At 43.2% G+C, this 16,616-nt stretch overlaps 1 protein-coding gene across 4 annotated transcripts in view; it reads left to right on the forward strand.

The window, feature by feature from the left end:
* SPRED2 (sprouty related EVH1 domain containing 2) overlaps positions 1-16,616 on the forward strand; it is a 117,325-nt gene that overhangs the window by 66,987 nt on the left and 33,722 nt on the right. The window lies entirely within an intron of this gene.

The following is a 16,616-nucleotide window of genomic DNA, read 5'->3' on the forward strand; positions in this document are numbered from 1 at the left end:
CCCTTTATAGTTACCTTGAGAAGGTCTTGCAAATTTGTTAGCTGTTCCTCATAGTGTAGAAGAATATTTCTGAGATGAAAGGAGGGGTTGTGATGCGAGTGGTTTGCACAACGGACATATGCTACTTTTATAATTAGGGGACAATTTTGTGGGGTTTTTTTTTATATAGTGGTAATGTTTACTTTGTAAGGACTACAGAAATGTTCTTTAGCCAAAGCCCAAAATTCATGAATTTGGGGTCCTTCTTGAGTCTAGCTATTTCAAGTGGCCCCTTTTTGTTTCTCAAATTGTCTTCACTGTATGTGTGGCCAAAAAAACCATGAAATTCACCATCTTAACTATTTTTAACTGTACAATGCAGTCGTGTTAACTACATGCACATTGTTGTGCAGTGGATCTCTAGAACTTTTTCATTTTGTGAAACTAAAATTCTATACCCATTAAACTCCCCATATCCACCTTACCCCAGCCCTTTACAACCACCCTTCTACTTTCTGTTGCTATGAGTTTGACTACTTTGGATAGTGGAATTTAAAAGTGGAATCAGGGGGTGGCCTGGTGGGGCAGCAGTTAAGTGCGCACGTTACCCTTCCATGGCCCAGGGTTCCCTGGTTTGGATCCCGGGTGTGGACATGGTACCACTTGGCAAACCATGCTGTGGTAGGCGTCCCACATATAAAGTAGAGGAAGATGGGTACAGATATTAGCTCAGGGCCAGTCTTCCTCAGCAAAAAGAGGAGGATTGGCGGCAGATCTTAGCTCAGGGCTAATCTTCCTCAAAAAATAAAAATGAAAGTAGAATCATGCAGTATTTGTCTTTTTGTGACTGGCTTATTTCTCTTAGCATAATGTCCTCAAGGTTCAACCATGTTGTAGCATATGCCAGGATTTCTTTCTTTTTTAAAGCTGAAAATTTCTATTGTATGTGTTTTCTTTATCCATTCACCTCTTGATGGACAGTTAGGTTGTTTCCACCTCTCGGCTGTTGCGAATAATGCTGCAGTGAACATGGATGTGAAATTACTTGCCTTTTGAGATAGGAGTTGACTTTCCATAAATGTTAGGGTTAATCTCTATATGCAAACACAAAAGAAAAAGTATCATCATGTCATATCACCTTATGTTTATCTAGCCTTTTCAATTTACACAAGAGCTTCCATATACCGAGTTACTCACTGGAGGAAATTGCTGGGTACGTAGCAATTTTCAGTCCGGGAGGGCGTTTTTATGGTGCCTTCAGGGATCGTAATTCTAGAGGTGAGTTTAGTCCTGGGGTAAGATGCCTGTAGCACTCCAGTGAATGAGATGAGCTGTGGCTAGTTTCTTTTGAGCAGGCATTAAGGCGGGGCCGTTTTATTCTTTTCTGATACTGCATGGCAGCCTACAGTGACAGCATGGCTTCAGGGTAGTGTAATTGCATCTCTTTGGCCATATGGACCGCCATCTTGTCAGTAAAGCTCTTTGTTGGGAGAAGTTGGCTGTAGCTACTTGATTGTCCTGCCTCGGGCAGTGGTCTTAGCCACTGCTAAAGGCATGGCCTAAAGCTTGGTGGGCTCCCTGGCACAAGCGTATTGGTGATGTCCAGGAAAGCCCAAATTCAGCAGCTTAGCCTCCAGGGGTCTCAGTTATCTCTGAAGATCATGAGTCTTGAAATCAAATGGCTTCCAGCGCTTCCACAAGCTGGTAGACTTTGTTATGTGGGGATAGCTTTAGTGTTCCCTGGAAGTTCTTTTTGAAATCAAAGTAGAATACCCTGCTATAAACAAAACAGTATTTTAAGAGTATCATGTTAAACTATGAGCAAGCTTGGCAGCTTGTTGGCCTACCCATTCTCCTTACTGCCCAGTTCTTTTATGGCAGGAAAGTAACTTAATGGAAGCAGGTGTACTAAGTGGATGGGTCTGTTTTGTAATAACTCAGAAGGAAATTGCCCCCGGAGGTCAAATCCTGTCCCTCTGCTTTGTGATTATCCTGTGAGCCTGAAGCTTCTTGTTGCTGCTCTTCTAATTCCTCACCGACAGTCATTGCCACCATAAAAGAAAAGAACAATTTCCCCAGTAACACTTATTTGGAATTCCTGAGTGAGAGCACTAATACTGTAATACTGACACCATTGTTCCATTTGCATTTAAACCAGTCATTGCGAGTTTGGGTAACTTAAGTGCATTTATCTGCTTGCTGCTTGCTTCCGTGTAAATGCAGATAATCAGGTTGGCTCTTTTTAGAGCTATTCAAGATCCACTCATGCCAAATTCCAGGGACCCCAAAATGAAGCCTAAATCAGGAGTTTAAGAATTTCTCCTTGGGGCCAGCCTGGTGGCACAGCGGTTAAGTTCACATGTTCCATTTCAATGGCCCGGGGTTCGGTGGTTCAGATCCCGGGTGCAGACATGGCACCACTTGTCAAGCCATGCTGTGGTAGGCGTCCCACACATAGAGTAGAGGAAGATGGGCATGGATGTTAGCTCAGGGCCAGTCTTCCTCAGCAAAAAGAGGAGGATTAGCAGCAGATGTTAGCTCAGGGCTAATCTTCCTCAAAAAAAAGAATTTCTCCTTGCTTGCTCTTTCTCCCCCACCCCACACCCAGAAACGGACACTCTTGACCAGAGCTAAACAGAACCGGCTGTTCTCGCTGGAGGCGGGAAATAGGCTTCTGTTAAGGAAACTGTCAGTGGGCGGCAAAAACCATTTGGGACTATAACTCTGACTCAGGTATCTTAGAAATCGATCAGGCTTTCATAACCTGGGCTGGGAATCCTCCTGCTCCCCATTTTATGTTTTTCCAGTGGGGAAAATACATTCCAGTATCAAACAACTGCTTTACAAGAAAACTTTTGGACCAGAACTCATTTATGACCCTGAAGCAGCCTGGACCCAACGTGAAACTTGAAGTACACAGCGTTGCTTGATCAAAGGTCTAGAGATAAATGTCTCTCCCCATTTTTAAGTTAAGCAATCGCTTCATTACCTCTACCTAACATTTCCCCCCTTTCCCACTGAATGTAGTGAAGACTGGTACTGAGTGTCTTGTCTTGAGTCAATTGATAAAGCATATAGGAGGAACTCTTTGGGAGAAAGGGGCCACCTCCCTCTTCTCCTCTTCTTTGCCTGATTTGTTCCAGAAAAATGTCTTGAATTTTCTTCCATGTGGTTAAAGAGAATCTCCCATTTGTGGATGCGTAAACCCAGCAGGATGGCCAGGGTTGTGCCTATTTCATACAAAGGATCTTATTAAACTTATTAAAACTCATTTTTCATTATCTTCCTGCTTTTTCAAAATACTTTGATGGGCCGGTTTTGCTCCTGGGAACTTTATCATTGCATAATAACACTTGCACTCAGAGAATAGCTGTTAGTTTGTCGTGGTTTCAGGTCTTTGTGGTTTCGAGTTCTTTTCAGTTCAAAAGATGTTTTCAGTTGCATTTTACTGCTGAAAGTTTTCTGATCTGCTTTTGTAGAATGTTTGGGTGGCTTAAGTTTGCTAAGCGCTTTGGCACAGCTAAGGGACTTTAAGGCCATGTGTTTGGGGTTTTTTTAACACAAAGTTAAAAGGGAGGCCAAAGTTGAAAAGAGACCTCAAAGGTCATTGGGCCCCTGCCCCCCATTTTACATGTGAAGAAACTGAAGCTCAGTAGAAGAGTGTGGGGTGTCCCACCCAGGAGTGAGAGGGAGATGTGCAATAGAGGTTCAGTCTGCTGATTTACGGCACTAGTTATGCTGGCGGATCCAAGAAGGAAGTTGGCCTCTGTTGGTGTGAAGGTTGCCAAGCTGAATAGAACTTCCCAGCCCCGCCTCCCAACTGCCCTTTTTTCCATGTGGCTGTGTTATTAGTGATAGATACCTCTTCATTTCTCTCTAGGATTCCTTTGGCAATCTGTTGCCTATCCAGTAAATGTTGAGAGACCAATGAGAATAACTTCTCTTATATCCTCTGGATCACCTAGCTTGGATATGGGGACCTTTGCCATAACACAGGACCCTTTTAAACACAGAGGGCTGTGGGGGCTGTTTACAGAGATTGGATCTTAGTCCTCTATTTGTCCCTAATGCCAGTGACCTTGAACAAGTCCCTTGTCCAGTCTGGATTCTAATTTTTCCATCTAAGTGAGGGGTCTAGAGTAGATGGTTTCTACGATTCTTTCTAGCTTAGAAAGTCTGTAACTAACTTGTTTGTGCTCTTCCCTAGTCCTGATTGAACACCTAAACTCTACCTGCAGGCCCACCTCTATTCCAGTCCCCACCTGGGAAAGGAAGAGGTCCAGGATGCTTCAGGGAGGACAGATGCCTTGCATGTGTTTTATTTGTTTGTTTCTTTGTGTATTAAGTAAGCTTTTCATCTCTGATGAGGGAGGTTGCAGAGTCCTCGAAGAAAAGGAACTAAATGAATGGGTAATTTTTGCCCCCTGAAAGGGCATCGATGTCCAATGGATCTGTTGGGATATAAGCAGAGAGGCTCTTAAAATACAGTCAGCCTATTGCTAGCACCACATGCTGACTTTTTTTCCTCCCTACGGGCTAAATTGTCACCTCCTTTTGTTTGAGAACAGGTCTTATTAAGGACAAGTTTGTAAAGGATTTTGTAGGTTTAGAATTTGGTATTAGCCTAGTTTGTTAAAGTAATTTCCTGACCTTTTGACCATGGTTTGCTTTGGGGGTTGGAGCAGGTGGCTGGTAAAAAAATGGGAAATGTGTCCTGGATTCCAATAGGAGAAGTAACCAGACTTTTCAGCACCGTTATCAGTGTCTTCTAGATTTAATGTTGATCTCCATTTAGAATATAGCACTGTAAATTTTCTCTCTCTTCCTCCTTATGAAAGTCCTCGAATGTTCAGAAAAGTTGAAAGATGTGTAATCAACACCACCAGCTCCAGTCTGCACCCAGCATTTTGCTGTTGTTGCTTTATCACACACATAACCTATTCTTCCATCTGTCCCTCTCTGTATCCAAGACGCCATGTTATTTTTTTATGCATTTCAAAGTAAGTTACAGATATTAGTGCCCTTCTCCCTAAACATTTCAACGTGTGGGTCATTAAGGACTCTCTTCCTTTGTTTTCTCCAATTGAATGAGAAAGAAAGCAAATATATTCTGAGAAAGTCAGGCGCAGAAGTTCAAGGACTGCAATTAAAGACCTGAATTGGAGATTATTAACTTTAAACAACTCCCTTAGCCATTTGTGTTTTGAAGTACCAATTTTTCTATTACATATATACTTTAAAGTGGTGAAAGTTAATTTTGTTTAGTAATCTAACATTTCCATTAGCCGGCCTTTGGGGGTTTAAATGTGGATCGTAAATACCATTTTTGGAAGGGTGTATATAACACAGGGAAAGTCAAAGAAAATTATTGCTTTCAGAGTAAAAAGTAGAAGAAAGGATTCTTCAGGGGTGAGTTGTTTTGTTTTAAGCTGGTAATCCTTTGATCTTGATTAATTATGAAATTCACTGAACTCCGGGCTCAGCAAAGCAGCAGACAATAAAAGCGAAATCATAAACCGAGATTCAGACTTTGGCCTCTCACCTCCCAGGACTCCCTCGTCCCCACTTCACGCTGTGTAATCATCCTGACACTCAGCCCTGCAGGACAGAACCATTTCAGACTTTAAGAAATAGATTCATTCTATTTTGGTTTGAATAAAATAAACTTCATTTTTAAAAGTAGTTTACTCATGTCAGAGTTGTCTGTGTTTTGGTGATTTTTGACCCCCCAAAAAATCAGAAATCTCCAGTAGATGCCTTCAATTTAATGAACTGTTGTGATAAAAATCTTACCGTAATTTCCTAAAATGCTTTGGCTGATCGTAAAATATCCATGTTAACGTTTAGACAATCTGTTGATATGATAGATGCTATCTATGATAGAGTTAGTGTGAAAATAAAACACAGATACAGGTATATATTCATCTTGTTATTTCAGTGACTATCTACAGCAGATATGATTCCTGGAGAAACAGGTGAACGGAGTGAGGGGTGGAGGCAGAATGGGACACGTCCCGTTGGGTTTGGAAGCCTTGTCCGGTGTGGATTTGCCTTAAAACCAAGAGTCTAAAGGTGAACGATCCCCTTGGGACTAGGGTAATCCTCACCTGTGACAGTGCAGAGAACCATTTGATGCTGGGTTTTCAAAAAGAAAGCTTTTCCAAAAAATTTTTTTAATTTTGAATTCAGTGGAATTGTAAATTTCTTGTTGTTGTTGGAGGGTAGTATGGGTTAGTTTAATTTCCTGGAGCCAGGGTTGTAAAACTCAAAAATAATTTAAAATGCATTCCAGAGCCTGCTATTAAGGTTATTAATTACCCACTGTATAGATACTTGACAGATAAGGATACAGGGGTCCTAAGTGGTTGACCAGAAACCCACCTAGGATTTAAGGGGCCTGTGCCCGGGAATCACTAGTTCCCTGGACCCCAGGGTGGGGAAATTAGGATTTCTGCTGTTAGAGAGATTAAAGCAAAATTTCAGGAAAAAAATGACTACTTTCTTCACTGATTGTGTGTCCCCCACGATAAAATTCCACACCTGTCCTGCCCCATCTCCCCAGGCTTGACCTCAGCCAGGCCTTTCTTGGCCCAGCTGGGTGCATTACTCACCTCAAGAGGTACTTGCTCAGGAAAGTTATATTGACACAGGGAGAGTTGCCAAAGAGCCATTACAAAAAAAAAAATCTGTCTTAGACACAACTTCTAAAATTGCCTTTTCGGTGCTGAAGCTGATTGACTTCAGCAAGCACTTTATTGCCCGGGTTTAAAACTGCCCAGGGTGATGGTTTGGGTTGTACATTAGGAGAACGGCCCTAGCGCCTATATCTTTGTGGTGCCTCAGTCGTAAGTGATCCGTCTGCGTGGATATTGTATATTTAGTATTCTTGTGGTTTTTGAATTTAAGTGCTGAATTTAAATGTTGGTAGGAAAAGTTTTGTGTGTATTTTTTTTTGAACTATAGTTCTATCCTTAAGACATCTGCTATATTAAATAAATAAAATCAAAAGATTTTTGTAAAGAGATTTTTGCAAAAGAAAACAATTGAGGGCAATAGAAGTAGAATCCAGCTGAATCACTCTTTTCCTGTGGAAGATTTCTGCCTGTTCAGACTACAGGCGATAAAAGCTTAGAGCTTAAATTAAAACTCACGTTTTAAACACAGTGCAGTGGAGTGAGTCTAATAACTTTGTAAACCTTGCTGAGAAGGAAACCCCAAAATCAGTATTTTATAAGGTAATTTCCAGCCTGCCTGGACACTGCTGTGGGCATCACCACCTTCTGTTCACAGTCCTTGAAGATTTGCCCCTAGGACTGGGACTCTTAAGAGGGGTGGGGGGACAGGGGCCACCAGAAGCTCTGACTTGCCCAGGCTGTAGGTTTTTCTAGCTGGAAATGATGGTCAGTGCTCCTGGGCTGCAGGGATGTCAGAAGATCCCTAATTGCTACTCTGGTATTTCCTCAACTATTTCCTCAAAGGCCTCTTAAGCCTCTGTAAAGCTTACAAGTTTAACTTCCAGCCCTGATCTTTGTTCCTTTGTGTCTTTGCTTCATTTCCTCTTCTTGGCCATCATGGGTCAAAGGACACAGCAGTAAAGAAGGAGGGACCAGAGTGGTAAACAGCACACCACCCAGTACCCTCAGCTTCCCACAGCCCTGCAGAGTGTCCATTCCCGAGGGCATCTGCAGGGCGCGTGTCTTGGCCCCATGGGCAACAGAATGTGCTGGAATGGTCAGTGCACATGCTGCTCTTGTCTCTTGTGGCCTGAAAGTGTAAGGTAGCACTCTGGAGATTGGAGAATGTGTCTCTTATAGTATATTGTAATTTAAGGGAAAATCTTATAGAGGCACATAGCGTGCTCAATCAGCGCTGTATGTTAAACAAGGTATGGGCATTTATTTTGAATCACAGAATGAGTAGCTTATAAATAGGGAATTTGTAGTAGTTATTCTGAAGGAGTATTTTTATATTAAAATTTCAATAGGAAAATAAAAATACTAGAGGATATGTCTAATAAACTTTCACTTGCTAGGGTAGGTTCTAAAGAATGATTTATAGATTACTAAGTTTAATAATCATTCCTATTTCAAACATCAGTTGTGCTGGCCATGTCCTTCACAATAATAGAGAAAGCGACCCTTTCTAGCATGTGCACTAGAAAATGGTGTGTGGGTGAATAGGTCTATTTATGTGCTTCAGTGTAGCTAGGTAGCATCAACAACAAAGATGCTGGGCTTATACGTGGCATGTGAGGATGAGAAATGGGCATGCCCCATACCTCCCCCTCTGGGTGAGGGCAGAACTTGGACACAGATGCTCTAGTGACCTTGCAGTATGGCCGAACTTACTGGCTTACGGTGCAAGACTAAAGTGGGGATTCCTGAAACATTTTTCTAGTATCTTCGCTCCCGGTTCTGAGCCCAGCACCCAGTCAAGGAGGAAAACCTATTCACGCTCCCCCTAGAGCTCCCACAATATAAGCAGGACTTTTGGCTTTCAGCCTAATTGGTTCCTGGATGAAGGTCACGACCCCGACTGCTGCAAGGCAAGCACCCACCACCACCACCACCACCACCAAAAGTTTTGGGTACCATGTTATATATTGGGATTCCATTCCTGGAAAGTCGTTATATACTGTTTCAAAAATACCTAAATTGATCCTGAAGATGAAACATAGAAGAGATCTGTTGTAATCCTCTTGGGGAGGGGGGGCATCTTGCATGGGCACGATGAGCTTTGACGAAAGACAGGGCCACAGTGAAGACTGGACTGGAGACCCTGCCTGCCTGTCTGGTGGATGTGGTCACTAGCAAAGTGCCTTGGCACCATGAGTGCAAAATAACGGTGTTAGCACCTGTTCGAGTACATGGATTCCTTTACTAGCAGATACTGGGGTAGGCCAGTTTCCAGGACGACTCTCCATCAAGCGTACTTCACAGCTGATATCACGGATGTTAAATAACTGTGGGAAAGCCTTTTTCTTAAGTGATCCCAGCCCACTTTTGAGCTTCCCCAGCTCTAATATCATGCAAATCGGTTCTCTTTAGGAAACAAACGTTTCATGTTCAGAACACTTCTCTGCTCCACAGTGCCTGCTCATCAGCATTTGAGAAGAGAGCTGGTGCCTTCAGACAGAATTGGCTACTGCCAGGTCTAGAATCTTCAGCGGGCTTTTCTCGTCACTGTTTTCTATAATTGCCCAACCATACAAACAGTACACATTTTGGTAGTTAATATGGAGGCCTTATTTCCTGTGACATTCAGTGGGCAGAGCAAGTGTTTTACCTTTAGTGTCTTAATACGGAGCTGAAAATCACCTTACTACCTTACTAAAACTACATTACGTATAACTTTCCTTGCTTATGGAGTTTGGAATATATAAATTTCTAAAACCACGGCAAGTTAACTTTTAAAGGAGTCTTAAGTAGTTGATACTTAATAAAACCGTCACTCACAAAACCACCACCCACTTAAATAGAATCTGACCAATATCTTTGGCTTCTCAACACATTTGATTCTGCTGAAGTATTTTGTTGATTCTTTTTAAAAAGATGACTAGACATATATACTTCATATACACATGTTTTATATACACATATAGTACTTGATATATTACATATATAAGTCGATAAAGTCAAAGAGCCTTTATAAATCTATAGGCACAAGGAAGACTGGGGCTGGGTGGGGGTGTGATTACAATGAAGAGTGGGCCTGCCTTCCCTGGAGGACTTGGTGTTATATTTGGCTCAGCTAGCGGCTGGGGGTTGTGCTGGGTGGAAGAGGGAGTCTGAGAGGCTGGGATCTTGGCTAATCCCTCTCAAGGTCTGGTGAAGTGGAGAAGGGTGGATAAGAGGCCTGGGAGGAAGTGAATGTAATGTTTAGCATAATGGAGAGATAAAGGAGCCGTGTAATCAGATAAGGGCTGGCCCTGAGGAAGGGCCCGGGAAGTATTTATGGGGGATGTAAAAGTTCCAGTCTGCATCCCTGAGGCTGAGGGGGAGGGTTGAGAGCAGAGGGCCCGTCCACAGAGGGCAGATGGCATTATTTTCCTGTACAGGTGTGCCTGAGACGTAGGTTCAGACCTGCTCTTTGTAAATTCCAACGTGCACCGATAATTGCTAGAGGTCCGTTTTGGATTTTCTCCTATTGTCAAGGGCCTGACAGTCTCCTTGACACTCTGCTCCCTGACAGCTGAAAAGGTGGGCAGCCTGGAAACCCACTCATTAGTGGCTGGGGTGGGGGGGGGTGGGTGGTGGTCTTTAAAGGACCTGTTTTGTAATCAAAGTCAGCACTGCCGCAAAAATCATTTTGATGGCTACAATTTACCCAACTTCTCTGTATCAAGCACTTGACCTCTGTTGCTGCTTTTAACCCTCAGGACATCCCAGCAGGGTAGATCCTCGCTTCATTTTAGCAAATGAGGAAACTGAAGCTCAGAAAGAGGCTTCCTCAGCTACTGAGAAGGTCAGGGCCCTGCTGACCTGTCTGGCTCCAAACATTATTTACAGACACAGAGCTGCCTCGTCACCACTTCCTACAATTCCTTTGTTTACTTCTGTAATGCAGCCCAGACAGGGCCTGCTTTGAATCTGGAGAGAGCTGAGAAGAACGTAGAGACCTGAGATCCAAACCTTGCTGTGCCACCTTGCAATCAGCACCCCGAAGTGAAATCTAGTTTTGAAATTGTTCTTTCTGTGCCTCTCCATCCTGCCGTAGGATGTCACCTACGTCTTTTGCATGTTGAGTGATCACAGGACTGCAAGTCCTGTTTTTACAGATAAGGCCACGTTTTGGGAACGGAAAGATTTTCCTTAACGAAACCACGTTTATTGGCAGATCCCCAGTCCAATTCTTAAAAGCCAATTTTACTCATAAGGCATCTTTAGATGCATATTCTTTAGAATATGGTATTTTTCGGTGGTAGTCAAATACCATTTGTAATGACATTGATTCTTTGGGGCAGTTTAGCTTAAGGTCACACACTGGGGCTCCATTCGCTTGGCATTTAGACCCACGGGTGGAACTTCTCCAGGTCCTCATCAGTTCCCCTGGTTTAGCAGTTGCCACTTTCAGAGGCATTTTTTTTTATTTCGTGATCTTTGACAATGATGGCGTTTTTTGAAATTTTTCTAAAGCATGCCAATGGCGTTTTCCTTGTGCAAATTAAAAAACTAATCTGCCCTTGCCCTTCCTGCTCCATCCTCCCTGAAACGAACCCCACATCTGGTTTAAACATGTTGTTTAATTCTTTCCAGAAAGAGAGGGAGAGAAGGTGGGAAGGGAGTTTTTCTCCTTTGTACCTTTTTGGTGGTAGAGTTCATTGTCGTTTCTGTTCTGGGTGGGGTGAAGTGCCTGAGTAACGTAAACACACTACAGATAGGAAGCACTTGGCACGCGGCCATGCAGCTGGATTAGCCAGACATCCTTCACAGCTTTTAGCGCAACACTTTATCCCCCTGCCTTGTTTTAAATAGCCAGATGCCTCAGTTAATGCTGGCTGGCGGGAAGGAAACCAGAGGAGATGGGGGGCTTCTGTCCCCCACCCCCAACACACACACCCCATCACAGAGAATTCTGTGCCCTTGGGAGAGGGCTTAGGGGGAATCAGGGCTGGAAAGGGGATGCCGCAGACCACAGGCAAAAACCGAAATTAAAAAGCCCCTATGCTCTGGAAGCCGAGGGGTGGGATATTTTTTAAAATCTCTAATAAACGAATACCTTTTGGAAATAAGCTTATGGCACTGACATAAGTAATGCAAACTTCCCTTTTTCATGTTTACTTAATCTCCTCAAAGGAAGGAGAACAGCACACAGCTGCAACGCAAAAGCAGTAAGAACGTGTTTTAACAAGAGGTGTGCGGAGTTTCGGTTATTCACCTTGGCCATTTCCTGTTAGGATGAACCCACAGTGTGCTCACAGAAGATCTGAGAAAGCTGTGTTTCATACTGAAGATTCCAGATCCTGGGGACGCTTAGCTTTTCTAGAATAAATAGGGTGTAGGGAAAAAAAGGATATTATTCAGTTGTTTGTATGTAACTAATCTAAGCAAATGTTATAAAATGTTCTTAGTCTCTCTGATCTAAAGGACTATGCATGTTGAATCCTGAGGTGAATGGATTAGTGGTAGAAACCATGTGATTTTTTTTTTCCTTAAGATTGGCACCTGAGCTAACAACTGTTGCCAATCTTTTTTTTTTTTTTTCTGCTTTTTCTCCCCAAATTCCCCAGGTACATAGCTGTATATTTTAGTTGTGGGTCCTTCTAGTTATGGCACGTGGGACGCCGCCTCAACGTGGCCTGACGAGCGGTGCCATGTCCGCGCCCAGGATCCGAACCGGCGAAACCCTGAGCCGCCGAAGTGGAGCGCACAAACTTAACCACTCGGCCACCGGGCCGGCCCCCAACCATGTGATTTTTAAATTCTATTTCCCTGTTAATGAAATGGAAATCTTTACCCTGTCCCGATTAAGCTATTACAGCTCATAAACAAATGAGTATTGAACACTTTATATTTTCTCAAGGATTCTGATAGCTACAAATAATTTTTTAAAAACCTGTTTATAACTATTGAGTATTTAACCCATTCATTCCACAACCTTCTGCATATAAGACAGAGCTCTGGGCTCTAGGGATCCAGCAGTGAACAGAAAGGGCAAAGCCTCTGCTCTTCTGGAGTTTACATCCTAGTTGGGAAAAGTGGGCAGACAGGACAGATGTTGACTTAGTAGCGTGTAGACAGACGAAACAGGGTGAGAAGATTTAAGAGGAGTGGAGGGTGCCACTTTATATAAACTGGACAGAGAAGTCTTCTCTGCTGAAATAACCTGGGGCAAAGACCTGAATGAAGTAAGGGCATGAGCCTAGTTAGTGTATGGGAAGAAGGGTGGGAAATGGAGGTTTTTTCATTTTTTTAATTAAGATTATGATAGTTAACAACCTTGTGAAATTACAGTTGTACATTATTATTAGTCATGTTGTAGGTGCACCACTTCACCCTTAGTGCCCTCCCCCCACACCCCCTTTCCCCTGGTAACCACCGATCAGTTCTCTTTGTCTATATGTTAACTACCACCTATGAGTGGAGTCATACAGAGTGCGTCTTTCTCTGGCTGGCTTATTTCACTCAACATAATACCCTCAAGGTCTATCCATGTTGTTGTGAGTGGGACGACTTTGTCATTTTTTATGGCTGAGTAGTATTCCATTGTGTGTGTGTGTGTGTGTGTGTGTGTGTGTGTGTGTGTGTGTGTATACTATATCTTCTTTATCCAATCATCAGTTGCTGGGTACTTAGGTTGGTTCCATGACTTGGCTATTGTGAATAATGCTGCGATGAACATAGGGGTGCATGGGACTTTTGGAATTGTTGATTTCAGGTTCTTAGGATAGATACCCAGTAGTGGGATGGCTGGGTCATAAGGTATTTCTATTTTTAACTTTTTGAGGAATCTCCATACTGTTTTCCATAGTGGTTGCACCAGTTTGCATTCCCACCCACAGTGTATGAGGCTTCCTTTTTCTCCACAGCCTCTCCAACATTTGTCACTCTTGGTTTTGGATATTTTTGCCATTCTAGCAAGTGTAAGGTGGTATCTTAGTGTAGTTTTGGCTTGCATTTCCCTGATGATTAGTGATGATGAGCATCTTTTCATGTGTCTATTGGCCATCCGTATATCTTCTTTGGAGAAACGTCTGTTCATGTCCCCTGCCCATTTTTTGATTGGGTTGTTTGATTTTTTGTTATTGAGCTGTGTGAGTTCTTTATATATTATGGAGATTAACCCTTTGTCAGATAAATAACTTGTAAATATTTTTTCCCAATTAGTGGGCTGTTTTTTTGTTTCAATCCTGTTATCCCTTGCCTTGAAGAAGCTCTTTAGTCTGATGAAGTCCCATTTCTTTATTCTTTCTATTGTTTCCCTCAAAAGTGAAAGTAACAGCAAGTGCAAAGTCCCTGAGGTGGGGATGTGCTTAAGTGGAGGACCAAAAGGACAATGGGACTGAAGTGGAATGAGCAAGGAAGACAGTGGTAAGATAGTGCTAGATTCGACTTTCACTTGAGTCATATAGGAAGATATCAGAGGATTTGTTTTAGTAGAGTGTCATAATCTGACTTACCTTTCTATTTTCTTAGAAAGTTGGGCAAGCCTAGAAGTAACCAGGCCAATGAGGAGGCTATTGCAATTGTCCAAGAGATGATGGCACCAGGATCCAGGGCAGAGTCGATGGAAGTAGTGAAAAAGTGGATTCTGGATATATTTCGAAGGGAGAACCAGAAGGATAGGGAGGTATTGGGAATCAAGAGTTCTACCTGAAACATGTTGATTTAGATGCGCAAGCGGAGAAATCACATAGGCCACTGGTTTTACTGATCTGAAGCTTAGAGAAGAGATCTGGGTAGAAATGTGAATTTGGGCACTCTTAACACATAGAAAGTATTTAGGTGGAGTTGTTGGCCTTGGCTTGGAGCGTGGATGGTTTGGCCACAGTTACAGAAGAGGCAGGGAGTTCTGGTACAGAGGAGTGGGCATGCTGGGGGTACACAGGTGCAAGGTCTCTTCTGGCTGCATCTGTTTTCTCAGTGAAATTAAAGCAAGCTCATCCATCATCTGAGAGGGAGGGCGTCAGAGGACATGTGAAATAATTTTCTTGGGGAAATGTAGGATGCTGGGTGGCACTTGAGGACCTGCTTGAGTTTAGTGGTTAGGACTTTTAAACTAGACCTATCAGCATAGTAGAATGGAGTTTTGCCTCTAACCATGTACTGCAGCCTGGGTGGGCCATGGAGTTAAGTAGATGGTAGGATTTCACCAGGGTCGGAGTTTCACCAGGCAAGCACTATGAGGAAAGAGAAGGTGAACTTGTTAAGTTTTTGTGCAAAAGAGTGTCATGATAGACCATGGAATTTACGTTGGACAGCAAATCAAGTGAGAACAGGAGGGATGTGGGGAACAGGGAAAAGGTGATTGGAACAGTAGTCTGTTGGCCCCAGTGGGTGAAGAATTACCGGAGTCTGGAGGGAGAGAGCTGCAAAGTTAGGAGGTGGTGGCTGAACAGCCAGATGCTTCAGATTGAGGTTGTGGAGGTTGTACGGCTATTGGTAATGACAGGGTCCAGGGTGTGACCTAGGCGTGGGTGGCTAAGATTGGGTGTAAGACAAGGGCATTGGAGAAGAAGAGTTCCAGAAACTGGGAGGCCAAGGAATTGGAAGGATCCTCTGAGTGAAGGGTGAATTACGCAGAATCCTGACAGGGATCATAGTGGAGAGACAGAGGGACAGTGAGTCCACTTGCTAACATCCTCAAGGAATGAGGGAATGTGACCCAGAGGTCTGAAGAAGGGTAGTGGGGGGCGTGGTCAGACCTGTGAGTTTCAGAGGAACTGGAGGGAGGACCAATGGCCTGCAGCAGAGGCAAATACCCTACCCCACACCTAGGCTCAGCATGGAGGGTTGTGGCAGAGAGAAAGCAGCCCCACGTGCGTGGGCCACAGAGGCTCAGCCCAGAGCATGTTTTCATTTAGGTTAAGAAAGTGAAAGAAACTTACGTGAGGAGGTACCTGGAGGAGTTGAGTTCACAGAGACAGACAGTAGAGTGGTGGTTTCCAAAGGCTAGGGCGAGGGGAGAATGGGGAATTAGTGTAATGGGAAGGGAGTTCCACTTTTGCAAGAGGAAAAAAGTTCTGGAGATGGATGGTGGTGACAACTGCAGAACAGTGTGAATGTGCTTAATGCCACAGAGCTGTATACTTAAAAATGGCTAAAATAGTAAATTTTACATTATATATATTTTACCACAATTAAAAAAAAAGTGAAAGGAATGGTCTATGGAAGGGATGAAGGAGTGAGGGGGATCCTGGGCCTTGAGTCCCCGGGGCACAATGGGAGACAAATTGGGTCACAGTAGAGGGTGAGCCACAGGGAGTTGTGGGAAATCCGGGAGGCTTTGCCTTTGGTGAGTGAGTGAGGTGAGCAGGGATGTGGGTCAGAGGGACCTTCTAAATGGTCTCCAGCAGATGACGGTGGTGGCCAGGTCTGAGCACCTGTCCTGGGGGGCGGAAAGAGGGGTTCTGTGTCACTGTGTATCTTTGTTTCCGTAGAATCTGGCATAGTGCCTGGTGTATAGAAGATGGGAATATACGTTTGGATGAGAAAGAAATGAATTCCATCCAGGAAAGAAAACAGCAAGCGAGAATTTAATAGCCTTGCTGAAAATCCAAATAAATTTCTCAAAAAGTGATGGAGAGTGAAAAAAAGCTAGAGTTGGTCTCTAGAGGAGAAAGAGATTCTTGGCAAATGTGCAGAAGAACTTATTGTGAAATTGAAGTTTAGACTGGAAAAAATAAAATCATAAACAGAAGTCTACACATGTGTAAAGAGTATTTGAATTGAAATATTTTCCCACCTATTTAAATGATTGCATGGTGAATTTGTGATTTGGAAGTGGAGTATCCTATTCTTATGCTAAATCAGAAGATTATTAGCTTTACAAAATGTTGAACGTTGGTCATTCGTTATAAACTAAGTTTTAAGGGTTGAAAACATAATATCCTCTTAAGCGAATGGATATGCCTTTCCTAACCTATAGATACCAAACTGTGGAGATCAGCTCATTCATTTTATTATTCATGCTTCTAC

Source organism: Equus caballus, chromosome 15, assembly GCF_041296265.1.
Source record: "Equus caballus isolate H_3958 breed thoroughbred chromosome 15, TB-T2T, whole genome shotgun sequence".
NCBI lineage: Eukaryota > Metazoa > Chordata > Mammalia > Perissodactyla > Equidae > Equus > Equus caballus.